This window comes from Mirounga angustirostris, unplaced genomic scaffold, assembly GCF_029215605.1.
Source record: "Mirounga angustirostris isolate CCGP_5_RB_7025 unplaced genomic scaffold, mMirAng1.0.hap1 SCAF_7, whole genome shotgun sequence".
NCBI lineage: Eukaryota > Metazoa > Chordata > Mammalia > Carnivora > Phocidae > Mirounga > Mirounga angustirostris.
In genome coordinates, this window is record NW_026991715.1 from 81,044,008 (window position 1) to 81,064,162 (window position 20,155).

Genomic DNA, 20,155 nt, shown 5'->3' on the forward strand with positions numbered 1-20,155 from the left:
TATTTTTAAGTGACCACTTTAAAATGATATACCTGTTAATGTCATTGTGAAATTAAACTCGATAATGTATGGAACCTGTTTGACATACAGAATGTACTCGATCATGTCCTATCTCTTCTCATCTTTATTTTCCTCATTTGACTTTGTGTTGATCCTAATTTTTTGTTTGAGTCATGAAAACTTGTATGGCAATTCTAAATGAAGATACTCTGCCTGATCACTGTGGTGCTACCTAGAGGTGCTTGGTAAAGTGGAAGATAGAAAGAATTATTTAGTCAAGTAAATGATCATTTTGGGGGTATAAATATTGTTCTTTCATTTCAGTTTTCTGACTTTTCTTCCTCTCTTCCTCCTTCCCTTCCTTCCTGCCTGCTTTTTTCCCCCAAAAGCTTAACACCTATATCCAGAGATAAAAAGCAATTTTTAAAAAAAAATTTTTTTAATTTATTTATTTGACAGAGAGAGACACAGCGAAAGAGGGAACACGAGCAGGGGGAGAGGGAGAGGGAGAAGCAGGCTCCCAGCTGAGCAGGGAGCCCGACGCGGGGCTCGATCCCAGGACCCTGGTATCATGACCTGAGCCGAAGGCAGACCCTTAACGACTGAGCCACCCAGGCGCCCCAATAAAAAGCAATTTAAAAACTTTAATATAGTGGCTTATAAAGTGGGTATAGGAATATAATTCATTTTATAACAGCTCAGGAAAAAAATGGTATTTCATTACTTCAATCCTTCCTTAGTTTGACAAACAGAAGCAGTATACACATAATACATTCTTTCCATTGATGAAGATATTCTCCAGAAGCTCACAATTGTGAATTTGAAACTATACATGACTCTGATTAGGCACATCTTGCTATCATTTCAAATTCTTATCTAATTCCGGTGGTTAAACTTGACATTTCTTTCCTACATTTCCCACAGGTGATTTACATTTCATATGATATATAAAATTAACATCAGTTTTCCTAAACTTAATCTAATTTTATTTCTTGTCCACATTTCTTTTTACTCAGGTCCATTTGTCTAGCTTTTCTGTCCTTACTGAAATTTGCAACACCATCTAATTTATCATGAACTGAACATTTCATTTCCTAATCTTTCTTCCAAACCATTACCGATCATGTTAAATGAGACAGATTCATTTTCTGTCCACTCATCAATTCCTTAGTGGGCTCTATTTTCATTATTATTTACCTTTACTTTTAGCCCTTAAAATAGTTTTTATTCTCTATTATAATATTTTTATGGAGGCCATTTAAAATTTTTGAATAAAATTTTATGATACACAAAATGTTACCAGAACTGGAATTCGTTATGTCTCTGGTACTTCATTTACTCTCTCTCACTTTATATATATTTATATGTATATTTTTTAACTAAAATTAAAATGTGAAGAAATTGCACTTTTCCCTTACGATGAACCAGTGTTGTTTCTTTGTACTTTTATTTCTTAGTATCTTTTCAATTTTTATCTTGCTTTTTATTTGCTCATTCCAGAATGGAAAAGCTTTGTGCACTAGAAAATATGGACAGGATTAGGCTGTTTATTTGCTTTATTTCACTTTTGAGCAATATGTTTAGTAACATCTTTCTTGAGAAAAATTTATTTGGTTGATTTTTATAATAACTACTCTGGCATAAGAGAGAAATCTCTATACTTTTGGGACCCTAAAATAACCTTGTATAATTTAGAAACAGTATTTCTAATTACTGAGCTTTTTGTAACTTTGATGATAATATTTATTTCTAAACTTTTCCCATATTCATATAAATAGATCTGTACTTACTATTGATCTTGTGACCTAATTTTTCTCTCTGGGCCATTTTTTTTTCTTTTTGTCTGAGAAAAAAGATGCATTTTCAAAATACCTAAGGATCAGATTAAATTTAAAAAAATATTTCCAGCATTAAAGTTTTAGTTGCATCTACAGTCATTTTTTTTTTTTTACTAACCATTTGAAATAATTTTGCCTAAAGCAGCTCCTTTTTATTACTTTCTTACTGGCACTTAAAAAAAATATACATGTTGCCATCTAAAACTGGCATCCCTTCCTCAACCTTAATGTATTCACTAAGGAGTGGTTGTAAAATTTTAACTTAAAGTACTTTGGGGTTGTTTCCCATTCCAACAAGCTCTACTGGAAAAGAAAATATCTGGGAGGGGAGCATACCTAGGAATGATTTAAATATAAATATGGTAACTAATGTTAGTCTCACTCTATGAATATATTTATCATTTTAATTGCTGCATAGGGATTCTAATTATTATTTGTCCTTGCCATTATTAATAATTTTTTTCATTTGGCTTCTTTTGATACCAATTTAAAGAAATGTTTTCTAAGAAGTAAGGCTCTTGTAGGATATTGTGATCTTTAATAATACAAACAACTATTCAGACAGATTTATAATCAGAGATTACTTTCAATTTCTGAATTCCTTGATGTAAATTGGCACTTGACTATATATTTAAGTTTTTTAAAAAATTTGGGTATAGTTGACACACAATGTTACATTAGTTTCAGGTGTACAACATAGTGAATACTCGACTATATTTAATAAAGCTTCTAATTTTACTGCTCCAGGCTAGTCTTATTCAAAATTTAAAATTAAACCTACTTTTCTTTAAGGCTCCTAACCTCTATTTAAATCATTTCTTTTGAATGTTTAACAACTTAGTAACCAGGTACTAGGGGTGTTTATTTCTTGTATCCAGTAGATCTGGCAAAGACTCAAGATGGTTCCAAAAGTTTCAGCAAGAATAAAACTTTCCTGTGTTACATTTCTTTGATTCCCTGAGCCTAGCTATAATAGATTGTGTTAAATTATATGGTCTAATTTATGTTAATGTGTAAACTAGCCAATATGTTGTAAACTTCTCCCCAAATAGTTTCTCCTCTATCTTATCAACAGAGAGAATTTCAGAAAGTGCAATTTAACAGAAGAGGTAAATTTTGCCATCTTGATATATATTGCATCTCCCACATCATAAGGCTTTTTTATCTGCCTATTTTTCCCACAAGTAAAATCAGTTCTGTTGAGGAGACTTCAGTGTTAGGGCCTCATCTGGGTTAACTGAACCTGATCATGTTTATCTCATGAGATTTTAATTGGTTTGATACAAGTATGATGCATTATGCATTCAGCCCCAAATTAGTGATAATCTATCTATGTAGTACAGTATCATTATTGATTGCATTTATCACATTTTAATATACTAGCAATGTAATATTTCTAAAATTTTAAAATTTAACATTTTTGAATAGGTAATCATTTACATGGCTTAAACATTCAAAAACTGTAAAATGATAGTAAAAATTTCCCTAAAACCAATGTTTTTCAACCACCTGATTTTTCTTCATATAGACAACCACAGTTATCCTTTCATTTATATCCTTCTGAAAATATTGTATGTATATGTAAGAAAGTACATAAATTCACACACATCCTTATTTATCTTTTTTAAACCAAATGGTTGAATATTATACTCATACATATCAGATATCATTATTTCATATTAGTACATAAAGATGTAGGTTATCCTTTTACTATGGATGCAATATATAGATGTACCACGGTTTATTTAACTAGACCCCTATTAATGGATATTTAGTTTTTTCCCAAACTCACTCTAGTTTAAACAATCCTACATTGAATAACCCTGTACATAAGTTATTTGTACCCATCTGAGTTGAATTATATTTGAATTAGTTGAATTAATAATATTTGATCCTGATTTAATAATATTTGGTGCCTTGCCTTAGTTTATGGAAGTTTAACTTCCCTTTTATTGAGTTAAATTTATAAGCATTTCCAATTAAAACATTTTGTCACTGAAAATAGAAGGATGTTATACCTTTTTTAAAAATTACCTTTTAAAGAATGAAGTATGAAATGGTTGATTTAATTAAATTTAAGAAAAAGGACAACACATTCAGTGTTGGATCTGACTTATTCAACTAGTATAGCATGAAAATATTAGAAGTAAAAGGATTTCTAGGATGCTTTTCTGTAGTAAGCCAAAGAATCAATGAAGGGGGATAAAACTGCTTTTCTTCTTATTTCTAAAGCCAATTACAGCATGAATTTGAATCTGGATATGGCAAAGTTTTTGGTTTTCTTGCTTCCCAGACTTGGTGTTTACTATGAGAAAGAAAAGCAGGCACTCATTTGAGGCTGATTACATTTTGGATACAGGGACAAAATCATAACATCTCTCTTCCTATAATCACATTTTCACCTCCTCATGCAGTGCACACCTGTGCCTTGTTGGCAGTTGTACTCAATGGGAAGTCACACATCACATAGCTCCAATAAGGGAGGAAATTAGTTTCTTGCAATATGTGTCTTTTCAGATGACACTGGGTGTTTCTTACTGAAGACCTGCAAACTAAATAAATAAAAACTCAGAAGAGAAAGTTTGAACAGAATTCAGTGCAAAGAGCTTCTGGCATGATGGGTACAGATCTCCACGCCATGGGTAATGGAATCATAATGACTTTAGTAAATGCTCATGCCTCAGTTTATTTAAAATTTAATAGCAATCCAAGGAAGAAAGTGTTAGTATAAAATTATGTATACTAACTCTGCACTTTGCATGAATTTTCAGGCTGGCTCAGCTGAACAATTAAGATGTGGCAGTGCATTCATTTGCCATATGAGTTCAACATTGTCTTCCCCTACCCCACCCCCTGCCCAGCCCTCACTGGAAATATTTTGCAGCTGTGTGACTTTCACATTGTAAGACTCTGTCTGAATTTCTCTTGTGAAGCCAAGATAGTTCTTGGAACTTTTACTTTGCTAGATCGTTTTCAGCTTGCCAATTATTTAATCTTCTTTTCATTTTTGTCTTATTGCTATTAGCTACTTTCAAGCTATCTTTGCTATCTATGACTTTGTTTTACATATTTTACAATCTGGACTATCACATGCTTGGATGTGTTTTGCTACCTCCTTAATACAATTAATGTCTGTATATAAAGGGAAATTACTGCATTTATGTATTTAATTTGTCAAGTTGGATTACTCAACAAGCATATTAGATATATGATTAGGGCAAAAACAGAGTGGGAAAATCATTCAAAATTTTATTTGAAGTCATATGTTTATTTCACAATAAACACAAAAGTAGTCATAATTAGAAAAAAATCATGATTTTGATGGAATTATTTATTCTTATTTTGTGACTTAGTGTTGTTTTATTTGGAATTATATCCAGGAGACCATGAAGTCTCTTGAGATCCTTAGGATCTTTAATAATTTTAATCTGATCCTACTCATGCATTCTCCCAACAATTATTTTGTCTTCTTCCCAAGTTCCCAGATATTAGAAAAGAGAAAATCTATTTTTCTTTTCATTTGTCTACCTCATTCTTTTTATGGGCAGGTTATTGTGTCTACAGAGCAAAAATGTTCATAGTTCTAAAAGCTTGATCTATTTTAGGGGTTGGCAATGATGGCACATGAGCCAAATCCAGTTTGCCACCATGTCTGTATGGTCTACCTGCTAAGCAGGGTTTTACACCTTTTAATGGTAGGAAGAAAATGAAAAGATGAATAGTATTTCGTGATAAATTAAAATTATATGGAATTGGGAGACCTTTACTTCCAGGAAGAAGGAGTACTCCTCCTGCTAAGTATATCTAAAAACATTACATATGAAACAAACAAAAAGACCCTGAAAAATAGAGAGGAAAAGACAAACAAATTAGGGTCCTCAGGACCCAAACAATAACACTGTGATGTTGTGATGAGTTTCTTTATTTTTCTTTTTGGCTCATGTAGCCTACACTTGGAGCTGAAAGAACCAGAAGCCTGGAAATGTCATTGGTCACACAATAACAAAAGCTTCATCTTTCTAGCCAAACACTAGGAAAGGGACAGCCTAGGAAGAAAATTTTCTGACAATAGCTGCTATACTTCAGCCAAACACCACATAAAGATTAGTCCAACTCCCAACTTTTCTGGCAAAGGCTGAGTATGAAACCCTTGCAAGGCTGTAATGAGGCATCCCAACCTCAATGGTTTTTCTACCAGGGTCCATGTGGTGGTTCCCTACTTCCATCTCCCTAGCATCTGTGGAAACAATGTGGGGAGCCTAGACTCTTATCTAGTAGTAATGAGATGCGTCTCCTCCTTCCCACTGTGGTGGTGTCAGAGGAAGCTTAGTGATGATTCAGGATTTTCACCAGTACCCAGTTGTAATGAGTCCACCCCTTACCAACCCATGGTGTCAGTGGAGGCACTCCTGTTCCTCCCAGCCATGATAGTATTAGTGGAGGCCTAGAGGGGATCTAGAACTCCCACCCTGCCAGCAGTATCAAGGAGGCCTTTCTGCCCTTGAGAGTCCGTGGATGTCAGGTGGAGAACTTGGATTTCTACCCTCACTTTGAAGTAATGAGATGGTAAAACTCCACATTTTTCCTTTGGAGCAGTGTCTAAAAATAGAGGATTTAAAGAATATCTAGAATCTCATAGGATAATACTGAAAATGTCCTATTTCCATTTGAAAATCTCAATTTGAATGAAAAAAATCAGTATCAATATCAATATGACAAAACCTTAGAATATCTGACAAAGATTTTAAAGCAGTCGTCATAAAAACGCTTTGATGAGCAGTTACACAGTTGAAATAAATGAAAAAACAGAAAGTCTTAACAATGAAATAGGAATTCTCATCAAAGAAATAGAAGATATAAAGAAGAACTAAATGGTAATTTTAGGATTAAAAAATACAATAACTGACATAAAAACTCAATGGGAGGACTCAACATCAGAATAGAAAGATCAGACGAAAGTCAGTGAACTTGAAGATAGAACAATAAAATTTACCCACTCTGAACAACAAAGGTAAAATTGCTTGAAAAAATAAATAAAGCTTAAGGACATGTAGGACTGTAACAAAAGATCTAAGACATCACTGGACTCTCCAGAGGAGAGGAGAAAGAGGGTGGGTCTAAAAAAGTATTCAAAGAAATAATGGCTAAAATCTTCCTAAATATGTTAAAAGTCAGCAAGTTGTTGTTCAAGCCCAGAACCCAGGGAAATCCACACTGACACATTATAGTCAAACTTCTGAAAATTAAAGGCAAAAAAACCCCCAAAAAACAAAAAACAAAAAAAAAACTCTTAAAAGCCATGGGAGAGAAATGAGTGTTTATTAATAGGGACAAACAATTCAAATGGCAGTGTGTTTTTCATCAGAAACCATGGAAGCCAGAAGAAAATAGTACACATTTTCCAAATCCTAAAAGGAATGGGGTATTAACATAGAATTCTTTATCTGGTGAAAATATCCTTCAGAAATTGTAAGGAAATCAAGACATTGCTAGATGAAAGAAAATTAGCATAATTTTTCACCAGCAGATTTACTCTAAAAGAATGACTGAAGAAAACTCTCTAAACAGAAAAGAAATGATAAAAGAAGGATCTTGGAATATCAGGAAGAAATAAACAACATAAGATCAAAAATATGGGTGAGTACTATAAAATTTTCTTCTCCTCTTGAGGTTTCTAAAGTATGCTTGATGGTTAAAGCTAAAATTATAGTACTGTCTGATATGGTTTTACAAATATGTATAGAGAATATTTAATCTAATTACATTACAATATAGGCAATTTTATCTATAAATTATAAATTATATTATAATTGGTAAAATGTTAACACCAGTAGACTGTAATGAGTTACTTATATATAATGTAATACATAGCACTACTACTACATAAGCAATGCAAAGAGCATCCTGAAAAACTGTTGGAAAATCAAAATAGAATTCTAAGAGAATGTTCAAGTAACCCATAGTAAAACAGGAAAAAGAAAAAATGAACAGAAACCAAAAAATAAAATGGCAGACATAAGCCATAGCATATCAATAATTACACTGAATGTAAATGGTCTAAATATATCAGTTAAAAGGCAGATTGCATAGTGGATTAAAACACACACACACACACACAAACTTGACCTTGCTTGTATGTTTTCTATAAAATCTCACATTAAATGTAACAAAACAGTTAGGTTGGTATTTATAGATCATGTGACTATTAGTATATGAATAGCATATATAATCCTAAATATGTATGCACCAAACAACAGAGCTACAAAGTATGTGAAGCAAAAACTGATTGAACATGAGGAAGAAATAGACAAATACATAATGATAGTTGCAGACTTCGACACACTTATTTAATTTCCTAAAATGTCCATAACAAAGAGGGTGAGACTAAAAAAGTATTCAAAGAAATAACAGCTAAAATCCTCCTAAATATGTTAAAAGTCAGCACGTTGTTTTTTGAGCCCAGAACCCAGAGTCATCATAAAAATGGTAGCTTAAACCAATAGAAACTTACTCTCTTTGAATTCTGGAAGCCAGAAGCCTCAAATCAAGGTGTTGGCTTTTTTTTTTTTTTTTTCTGGATGTTCTAAGGAGAATCTGTTTCATACCTCTCTTCTAGCTTCTGGTAGTTGCCCAAAATTCTTGGCATTACAGACACCAATTCAATTTCTGTTTCCATATTCCCATGATCCTCTAGTGTGTGTCTCTGTGTCTCATATCAATCCCTCCCTTTCTCTATTAAGGACCCTTGTTGTTGAATTTAGGGCACATCCTCTCTTCAGTATGATCTCATCCCAAGATCCTTAACTTAATTACACCTGCAAAGAGCCCCTTTTACAAAATAAGGTCACCCTCACAACTTCTGAGGGAAAATGTCTTTTCTGAGGCCACAAATTAATCTATTACAACTCCTATATCAGCAACTGACAGAGAAAATAGACAGGAAATTGGCAAGGATAAAATGATAACACTGCTAGCAACCAGTAAGATATAATCAACATTTATAGAACATTATACCAAACAGAAGAGTACACATTCTTTTTAAGTGTCCGCAGAACATATACCAAGATAGATCACTTTCTGGGTATAAAACAAACCTCAAAAAATTTAGAAGGATTGAAATCATACAGAATTTGTTCTTTTATCACTACAAAACTAAACTAGACATAAATAACAGAAAGAAAACAGGAAAATCTCCAAACACTTGGAAACACAGAGTTCTAAACAACACATTTCTAGATAATTTATGGGTCAGGAGAAAGACTCAAGAGAAATGACAAAAGGAAACATTTAATTAAATGAATATTAAAATAAAACAAATTTGTGGGACACAGGTAAAGCAGTTTTGGGAAGGACATTTATAACACTGTTTAAATTAAATAAGCAGAAATGTCTCAAATGAGTAATCTAAGACCCTATGTAAAGAGCCTATTATATAAGAAGACCATAATTAAACCCAAAGGAAGAAGAAGAAAGGAAATAATAAAGATAAGAGCAGAAATCAAGGAAATTGAAAGCAGAAAAACAATGGAGAAGATCAATGAAACCAAAACTGGCTCTTAGGAAAAAATAAAATCGACAGACCTCTAGCAATATTGACAAAAGAAAGAGAGAAAAGACAAAATATTACCACTACCAAGAATGAAATGGGACCTGTCACTACAGACACTTCAAATATCAAGAAGGTCATGCAGGACTAATACAATTATATACACATGTATTTGACAACTTAAATGATTTCTGAATTCCTCAAAAAGTACAAATTTCCACAACTCACCTAATATGAAATGGGACATTTGTATATCCCTATAAATATTAAGGAAACTAAATTTGTAATTTAAAAACTTCTGAAACAACATATCTAAGCCCAGATGCTTTCACTGGAGAATTCTAGTAGAAGTTTAAAGAATTAATGCCATTTCTATACAATCTTCTTCAGAAAATAGAAGAGGGAGAACATTTCCTAATTCAATTTATGAAGCTCTTATTACCTAGATACCAAAACCAAAAGCAGTTAGAAAGATAGAAAAACTATAGAATTATATCCATACCATGCCATACTACTGAGCAGGAAAGAGGTACAAATGTGACGCATGCAACAATTGGGTGACTCTCCAGAAAATTATGCTATATAAAAAGAGCCAATTGCAAAAGGTGTATTATAGCATTCTTGAAATGACAAAATTATAGGATGGGGAATAGATTAATGGTTGCTAGGAATTAAGAATGGGGGTTGGGGGAAAATGAGTGTGGCTATAAAAGGACAACATGAGGGTTCTTTGTGGTGCTGTAGATATTCTGTATCTTGACTATATCAATATCAATATGTTGGTTGTTATATTGTACTATGGTTTTATAAGATGTTACCATTGGGGAAATAGGGTGAAGGGTGTATGGGATCTCTCTGCAGTATTGTTTACAACTTAAGTTAATCTACAATTATCTCAAAATAATCAAAATTATAGAAAATTCAAATTTCAGTGTCCATAATTAATTTTTTATTGGTACTCAATCACATTCATTTTGTCTATATATTGTCTATATGTGCTTTTGTGCTGAAACAGCAGAATTGTTTAATTGTGACAGAGACTTATGACCTATAGAGTCTGAAATATTTACTATCTGTGTTCTTATAGAAAATGTTTGCTGAGCCCTGATCTATTTGATGAACTTCCCTCATCTCTGCTTCAGCAGCTGTCTTTTTTTGCCAGTCTTTAACATTTTCTTGGTGGCTCAGTCCTGCCCCATACTTACCACCTGATATTGTTTTCAGGCTGAGAATGTAATGCCCTTTGGCTCTCTTGATTAGTGCTCTGCTGTTAACTTTACTTCTGGTCTATTCTAGAGCTTACCTTGTATTGTTGGTCTGGAAACTCATCTTTTGCTTTATTTCTGAGGACAAGCCTTTAAATTGTATCCCATTTCTTTTTTTTTTTTTATTTTTTTTATTTTTTATTTTTTATTTTTTTGTATCCCATTTCTAATAGGTGATTGCTATTTGGCTGCCTCAAGAATATTTGTTTTTGAAACAGGATAGTACCTTGTTTGGATTTCTTCATTCAATAAGTACTTATTAAATTATTGTTATGTCAGACCCTAGAAATTCAGGATCAACAAGGCAGACAGTTTTCACTCTCATGTAACTTAAATTCTTGTGGGATAAACAGACAACATTCAAGTAAGCAAATAAATAAACAAGATAATTTCAGAAAATAAGAAAGTGTTGTGAAGAAAATAAACCAGTGCGTGAAGAAAATAAACCAGCGAGAGGTGGTATGGGCGGCTGGCCTTAACTAGGCAGGTAGTGGTGTTCTGTCTGAGGAGGAAGCTGTTTCACTGTGCCCCTATGGAAATATAGAGCCAGCAAGAGAATATCCTGGGGAATAGCATCACAAACCCTTTTAATAGCAATTACCAAAGGCCTAAAATGCCATTTGCTTGTAAAGCTTAACTTGTTTGAGCAACAGATATGTGGCCATTGTGGCTAGTATGCAGTGGGTGGTATATGAGATGAATTTGAAGAGGTAGCAGAGGCCAGATCAACTGGAGCCTTATAGGCCGTGATGGCAATGAGTTTAGATTTTACCATAAATGAAGAAAAGTCATAGGAAGATTTTAAGTAGAGGAATAACATGAACTGACTTATGTTTTTAAAAGATCGTGTTGACTACTTAATGGATCTTGTGATAATCTGGACAAGAGATGATGATGTCTGCCTATGTATTCTCAAACTGAATTAATTAAAAGTTCACGTTAAGTAAATAAAGGAAGGGGAACATTAGAAGTGGTTAATTATTTCAAAAGTTCTCCATGGGAGCAAGAACATGAATAATGGAGTCTTAGCTCCTTGGTTATTTGATCAGTTGAAGGCTGAGTATCCTGGGAAACTGGAAGAAAAGGAAGGTTCATGTTATCATTAAATATTAAGGGTTACTTCCAGAATAGTCAGGTATGTGATACATCTAGTGTGGTGTAGTGGTAGGGTTCTTCAGAGAAACAGAACATATATACATTATGTATATGTGTATATACATATATATGTATATGTGTGTATGTGCATACATATATACATATGTGTGTGTGTAAGAAAGAGAAAGAGAGGGAGAGAGGGTGCAGGGTTGATTTAAATAATTGGTTTACACAATTGTGGAGGATGGCAAGTTTGAGATTGGTAGGCAAGCAGGGAAGAGCTGATGTTGCAGCTTAAGTCCAAAGGTAAACAGCAGGTAGAATTCCCTCTTCCTCAGGAGTGATCAGTCTTTGTCTTAAGGTCTTCAACTGATTGGATGAAGCCCACTTGTGTTATAGAGAGTAATCTGCTTTACTCACTCTACTGATTTAAGTACTAATCTTAAAAAAATAACTTCACAGCAACATCCAGATGTATTTGTTCAAATATCTGTGTACCATGGCCTAGCCAAGTTGACACATAAAATTAAACATACCTAGAAGCCCCAGTCGCCTAATGGATAAGGCTTTGGCCTCCCAAAATTAAACATACCTAGGGAAGTTGGACTGTAGATACCACAGCCCTGAAGAGACCATGTAGACCAAAGCATAGGAATCTCAGGAATAATAGGTGGAGTCAGATGCTTAATGACGAGACGGAGACACCTTGACTTTGGGGCTGTACAAGTCTTGTCATAACTATTGTTGAGGTATGACTAGAACCTTGGAAGTAATAATTAAGATTAGATTTATCAGCTGTTTAGAGAGATGAAGGCTTAGAACTGGATTTAAGTTGATTCAAAGAAAATAAAAATATAAACATGACATAGAATGCCAAGGAGGTTGAGAGTAGTTCATAAGTTACATTTTAATTTTATGAGAAAACACCAATTTAAGAATTAAAAAGGCACAGGTAAAACCTCTATTATTTGTGCTGCTAGTATTGGGGTAGGATGTCTCTTTTACTGCTAATTCTAGTCAACTTTGGTTCCTGTTTCCCCTCTGAGACTTGGAGCACTTCAGGAGGCAAAGAATAAGAAAGACCACTATCAGAGTTTTTGTGATTAATTTTCAGAGTTCTCATTACAACAAATATACATTAGTCATCTTCTATTTGTAAAACACGAGCTGTATACTCAGGGCAACACAAAGACATAATTTCTGCACTGAAGGAATTAACACTGTAGGTGGAGGTCAATAAGGAGGCAGTGTATATATTGGCCACTTTGGCTTTTGGGTCAGACCAGTAGGGGTTATAATTCCATACTTTAACTACTAGCTGTATGTCCTTGGGCAACTAATATATTCTCTTTGAGACGATTGTAAAATGGTAATAATACAGTGGATTCACATGTTATACTTGAGTTACTTTCTAAAGTAAAAGATAAAATGATAATCCCATCTAATCAATATTCTGCTTGAAAATATCTCATCACTTATGAAATACTGCATCCACAGTTTCATATATACAGAGCTACACGGTACCTCTTATGTAGTAAAATTTGGCAATTTCTAAATTGGACTTATGAAAGAATAAAAGGATAGTCTGTAAATAAGTGTCTGAGCATTCAACCATTTTTCTTTCAAAATGGCCATCAATCCCCAGGGAAAAAATGGGGAGTTATGTAGGGAATTATTTGTTTCTGCTTTCTTAAAGCATTTTCTCCATAATAAATCTTTTTAATTATGTATGTGTGCTTATAGATTTGATTTCATTGTGAGAAGTAAATTGAATAGTGAAATAGCTACATTTTTTAAGGAGTCGAGGGAGAGGAGATTTACTGGGAATATGTTCTAAAGCAAGTCTAACTGCAACTCCAATGTTGTAAGACCATTGTGCAGAGTAAATAAAATACTTAGATAAATCACCTATTATCACACATGACATAGGGTAAACACTCAAATGGTAACTATTTTTGGTTATTTTAATTGATTTATATATTGTAGATATAATTTGATCATCACAAGTTTGATTGAACTAGGTGATGTTTATAGTTTCATTCAGCCTTAAATTTTCTTAAATATTTTTAAAGTCTAATACATGATTGATTCTGACAATTCACACAACTGTTTAGAGTATCTTGAAAAGGGAAAAAAATGATGCCTGGTTTGGAAATCAGGAAGGGTCTCATGGAAGGTGGAGGGTTTTTGAGACACCCTTGAATAGTGGTGTTTAAAGGCTAAAGAGTGATGTTGACAGCCACCTTTGGTCGAATATATAATAGTCACTCCTCTCCCTAATCTAGCCTTTCCCTATGTCCTTGCTGGTAGAGCCCTGACTCCACAACAGACCAGAAGCTTTCTTTCCCAGCTTTCCGTGCAGCTAGGCATAGACATGATTTATAAGTTATGGCTGTTGGGTAGCTTTGAGGAGATCTTTTATCTCTGATTATCAGAGAGAAAGGAGAGACAGACAGACAGACATTTTCCCATGAGCACAAAAATATAGAAAACATTTCTGTAATTCTATGTGCCACATGCCATTTTACAATTTTTACAGTTTTTCATATTAGAATATTAAATCCTCACTTTACATATATTAAGCCATTAGACCCTAGAAACTATTTTTATCTCTATTATAGATGAAAAAAATAAAGCTTGGAGAACTTATATGTATTCTGAAGGTTATAAAGCAGTAGATTTTATTTTTAACTCAAGTTGTCTAATTCCAGCAGCTGTGGTCTTGACTATTAGCTATGTAATGAATCCCAGCAGATTGAAAGAAGGAAAACACTGGCTCCTTGAAAACTGTTGGGTCAGAAAATTAATCAAAACATGCAACTGAGTTCCTCTGCATTTATAGAATTTAGGAATATTTAAGGTCTTTATTGTTTAACTCATGGTTAAGTGGATTTTCTATTATTTGCAAGTAATAGAGATAATCTAGGGATTCCTTAGGCAGTACTGGTGGTAGTGTTGGAGTGGGAAATGAACATTTCAAGCAGAGCAGCATGGACAAATTCAAGGATGGGTTGGGTTTAGGGATAGTTATTAACCTCCATTTGCTGGCCCAGAGTCCATTTGAGAGAGGCGTAGGCAGTGAGTCTGGAACTACAGGATGAGTTTTAAAGTAACAGCATCTAATTCCAATCTTCACTAATTCCAGGTAGCACTGAGAGTTTCTTTTTAAGGTCATTAATGTGAGAGCAATGAATGGAGAACATTGCTTTAGGAAAACAACCAGATAATGCAGAAGGTCTTTCTTCCAGAGATAGGGACAAAGCAGCAATTACATTTCATAAATGTGGCTACAGAAACAAATTTCTCTATGGCATCTGTAACTGAAGAGTTATCTCTGGCCCTGAATTGTAGTTATATATATGCAAACTCCTAAGAAATATCTGTGCCAGGACTATGTGCTGCCCATTATGTTTGCGTGGAGATGTTTGATTTCTCACTATTTTCTCTTTAATCTATTGCAAAATGTTTTAGAGCAAAATTACTTCCATTATCAAGTCCTCTAATGCTTTTTTTCTTAGAATCCATATAACGTACGCTTTGTAGTTCCCCTGTCTAATGAAACACTACAGCAAAGGCTCTAAATCAAACTTGGGCTTCTCTTCAGTCCTCCCATTTTGCTGAAACTGAAGGACAGATCATCTGTATTACCAAGATTGGCTGTTTTCTTTTTAACATTACCTCTATTCTCCTGATAGTAGAACATTCTTTCCAGTATAAAGTAAAAAATGGGTTTTGATTGAAACAGAACTAATTTCAGATGTGGCTCTAACATTTCTATTTTATGTCCTTGGATAAGTTCTACTTAGGCACTCCAAGCCTCAGTTTTCTCATATGTAAAATGAAAATAACAGTTCTTTCCTTGTAAGGCTGTTGTGAAGGATAAATGAGTCCATATATGTGTTCAGTAAATGCTAGACATCTTATCCTTTTTTCTGACTCCTAAAGAATAAGTGGAAGTAATTAAGAGTTTTTGGAATATATCCTGGAAATGTGAAAGATTAAAATTATTTTTAAAAAAGGAATTAATCATTTTGAATCTGTTTAAATGTTACTTTATATTATATAATTCAAGATAAAGTGTCTGCTTCTTTTGGAACTCTTTGTAACTTGTTTCTTTAAGATTCTTGTATTACATTGATTTGTAGAGAGCTTAACCCATAATTTTTATATCTAAAAAAATATCTGTTTCTTCTATAGTCATCTGCTACCTGTTTATGATATCAACAAGGCAGTCACTATCAAATGGTAGCAAAATGGAAAATCAAATGAAACATGGAGGGCATTCTTTGTGTCCTATTTGTACTGATTAGTTCTTTGAAAAACAAAGATTTTATCATAGGTTCTCAAGGAAGTTCTTACTAAATTTGAATTTATGTTCACAGATTGATAGTAACAGATTTTCACTTTGTTTTGACAAAAAGCAACCATGACATTTAACAGTGACTCACCTGCAAGAGAATGATAAAGAAATCAGGCAGTAGATCAAATGAAAATCAGTCACTAAGTCATATATAAATCTGATTCACTCTGATACTCACCTTTGGTTGGATTTTCATGGGTATCTCTGTCTGGAAATTCCAAATGTATCTACTAAAAGCAGATACTTTAATGGTTATAAACTTAGGGATACTCTGAACAGAGAAGTTCAGGAACTGGGAGACCCATAGGCAAAGGCATGAGATAAATAAGTCTAAATTCAGGACAGGTCCAGGACAAATTTTCTTAATAATGTGATATTTTTCACAGAACTGATAACTTCTAAAAAGAGCAACAAAACTAAAATCATCCTTGGAAATTGAAAGCAGTTTCATAATTTCCTACTAAATAAGTATTGATTTAATTTTGACATTCAGTATTTAAAATTGGTTTCACCATGTGTCATTCAGAGTTGAATTTATCCCAGGGACATTTAAGTAAGTTGCTGGTAAGTGTAGTGTCAGTACAGTAATGATAATGGGAAGAAAATTATAAAAAATCCATACATTTCAAACTTTAAAAAATTTTGTAGCACAGTTACATTACATATTCCAGATAGAGCCCTTACCATCCCTGTGTCTTCCCTTAAACATCCAAGGGAATTATAGATGCAGTATCAAGATTTAAAGAAAGGTCCAAAAAGCATTTTAGATCCCCCAAATAACACAACTGGAAAGGACTTTTTTGATCCAACATACTCATTTCACAGGAGCAGAGACTGAGGCACTGAATTGACTTATGTTGAATGACAACAATAACAAGGTTTAGGAAGATTTTACAATCCAAGTAAACAGGCAATCACTGTAATCACATTATTTGCATGTGAACATCAATTATAAGGAGAAACTTGAAGGTGATGGTCTTTCCGATAATACTTGACATAGAAAAGAGAAGAGAAGATAAAAGGACCACCAAATATGACAAATAAACATGTAAAAAATGCTTCACATTGTGTGTCATCAGAAAAATGCAAATTAAAACACCAGTGAGATATCACTATACACCTATGGGAATGCCCAAAATTCAGAACACTAACACCACCAAATGCTGGCAAGGATATGGAGCAATGAAGGGGGACTCTTATTGCTGATGGGAATGAAAAATGCTACAGCCACTTTGGAAAAGAGTTTGACAGTTTCTAATCTACTAATCATACACTTACCATGTGATTAGCAATTGCACTCCTGGTATTTCCCCTAAGGAGTTAAAAATTTATGTCCATATGAAAATGTGCACATGAATGTTTATAGCAGCTATATTCATAATTGTCAAAACATGGAAGCAATCAAGTCCTTCAGTAGATGAATAGTATATAAACTGGTGTATCTACACAATAGGATATTATTTAACACTAAAAAGAAATGAGCTATCAAGCCATGAAAGGACATGGAAGAACCTAAATGCATATTACTAAGTGAAAGAAGCCCATATGAAAAAGCAACATACTGTATGATTCCAATTATATGACATCTGGAAAAGGCAAAACTGGACACAGTAAGACCCAAGTTGCCAGGGGTTGGGGTGGGGAGTGGAGGAAGAAGGGATTAATAGGCAGAGCACAGAGAATTTTTAGGACAGTGAAAATACTCTGTATGATACTATAATAATGTATACATGTCATTATACGTTTGTCCAAACCTACAGAATGTACAACACCAAGAGTGAATCCTGAGGTAGACTATATGGACTTTCGGTGATTATGATGTGTCCATGTAGGTTCATCAGTTGTAACAAATGTACCACTCTGGTAGAGGATATTGATAACAGGATGCAAGGCCTGTGTGGGGGCAGGACATATATGAGAAGTCTCTGTATCTGTCTCTCCATTTTACTGTGAACCTAAAATTGCTCTAAAAACATAGACCTGAGGATAGAAAAGTTTGAGAGAGATAGTAATGGGTTAGCCTGATCCCAGATTGTCTTGGTGGAGTTTGTGATGAGCTCAGTCTAATCCAAAGGAGCCATTGTTTTCACTCCTATAATTTGTTAAAGACAAATTGCACCAAACAGGTTAAACTGGCAAGGAAGACTTTATTCAAGACTATTGTAATAGGGATTGAGGTTATTGAAATAAGGGAGACAGTGAACTCAATTCTGTTGAAACAAAAGGTAGAAGAGTTTTTAAACACTGGGGTAAATTATTGGAAAACTACAGGAGGACACACTGGTCAATGTGATTAGATCATCTGTGTTTGCTAATTGTTGCTTATCAAAGTTAGGCTCCTACCTTCCCACAAAGACTCAGAGATAGGAATACTATCTTTCTTGATGATTACTTCTCAAGGGGATGGTTCCTGGGTCTTAGAGGAAAATATCTTTGGGTTACAAGAGTCTCAGAGAAGATTTATATCTGAGAGGCAGAGAAAGAATTTACAATTGCAAGTTTTCAATAAAAAGGGGAATTGGGGCTTATATTCAGGAAGACACCTGTCTAAAGTATTATCAAGGTAAGGCGAATGGTAAGGCTCTCTTGGCATGATACCACTATTTTGTAAGTCACCTTTTGTACATATTCACATGACATTTATGATTGTCTAGATGAGTCAGATGCTCAGGGAAGTACATGCTTAGAGTCTCACAATAAAGACTTGAAGGAAGTTGCATTTAGACTTTTCACTAGTACTTATTCTACTGTGTTAGCTTGTTTCTTTAAAATAACTAATATTTGGGTAATATTTACAGTTTCTATAGCACTTTCATGTAGATTATCCAATTTGCATTTCACACTGAAGCACAGGTAGAGAAGCAATAATTACCTTTAATTATAAATGAGGTAATTGAAACTCTGAGGAATTAGGAGACTTTCCAAATAATGGAATCGGAATCCAGATCTCATGATCCCATTAACTAATGAATTAAGCACATATTTAGACAAATACCCAATATGTGTTCAAGTTCTATGTCAAGAGCTAGAGATTCAAAAGGAAGCAATGTTTCTGCCCTCGTGGAGCTTGCATCCTAATGAGAGATGAAAAGACAGAATGAAAGGAAAGAAATATGAGAAGGAGATTATGACAGGAACCAATGAGGGCATTGAGGGAAAGGGTATCCTGTCAGGGAGGCTAGTTTTGCTTCTTTGAATGAGATGTTTGGGAAGGCTTCTCTGAGGAGTGGACATTTGAGCTGAGAACTAGCATGATAACATTCCTAAGAGAGGGGACAGTAACTATACAAGTCTAGAGGGGGAAGCAATCAGCAAAATACTTATTATGTGCCAGACATACTTCCCAGCCCTTTATGAATATGAACTTCTCTAATGCTCAAAGCATCCTTTGAGGTAGCTTTTTTTTTTTTTTTTTACTCCAAAGTTATAAATGGCCACTAGAGGTACTGGAGGAAGGCTGGTGTGGCTGCTGCATAATGGGAAGGTAGGAGTATAGATAAAGCTGAGGTCAAAGAGGGACATAAGAGTCAGGCTGCTCAGGGCCGTGAGCCATTAGAAGGACCTGGGGTTTTATTGTACAAACTATGAAATAAACTAGAGTGTTTTCAGCAGGGAAGTCATGAGGTCTGACTTACCTACATCACATCAAACATTTGTTTATAGACTCCAGGGTGCCTGGGTGGTGCATCCGTTAAGCGTCTGACTCTTGGTTTTGGCTCAGGTCATGATCTCAGGGTCATGAGATAGAGCCTCGTGTCGGCCTCTGCACTGGGCTTTGCACTCAACACAGTCTACTTGAGTTTCTCTCTCCCTCTGCCCTTCCTCTCCATGCATTCTCTCTCTCTCACTCTTTCTCTCTCAAATAAATAAGTAAATCTTAAAAAAAAATAGGTATTCCTTCTCTCTAATGTTTGCTATTTATATTCAGGAACTACTCCTGAGGCCAACTATTATAAGCCCTCTACCTTAGAAAATAGGTGAGGGGAAAGAGTAAAAGGGTTGGTTGGAGAGAGGTGGGGCTGAAGCTAGACCATACCTTATTGTGTGGAAA

General features: G+C 34.3%; 1 long non-coding RNA gene across 1 annotated transcript in view; it reads left to right on the plus strand.

Moving 5' to 3' along the window:
* The window catches only part of LOC123860983 (uncharacterized), a 955,410-nt gene that overhangs the window by 147,688 nt on the left and 787,567 nt on the right, over positions 1–20,155 (plus strand). The window lies entirely within an intron of this gene.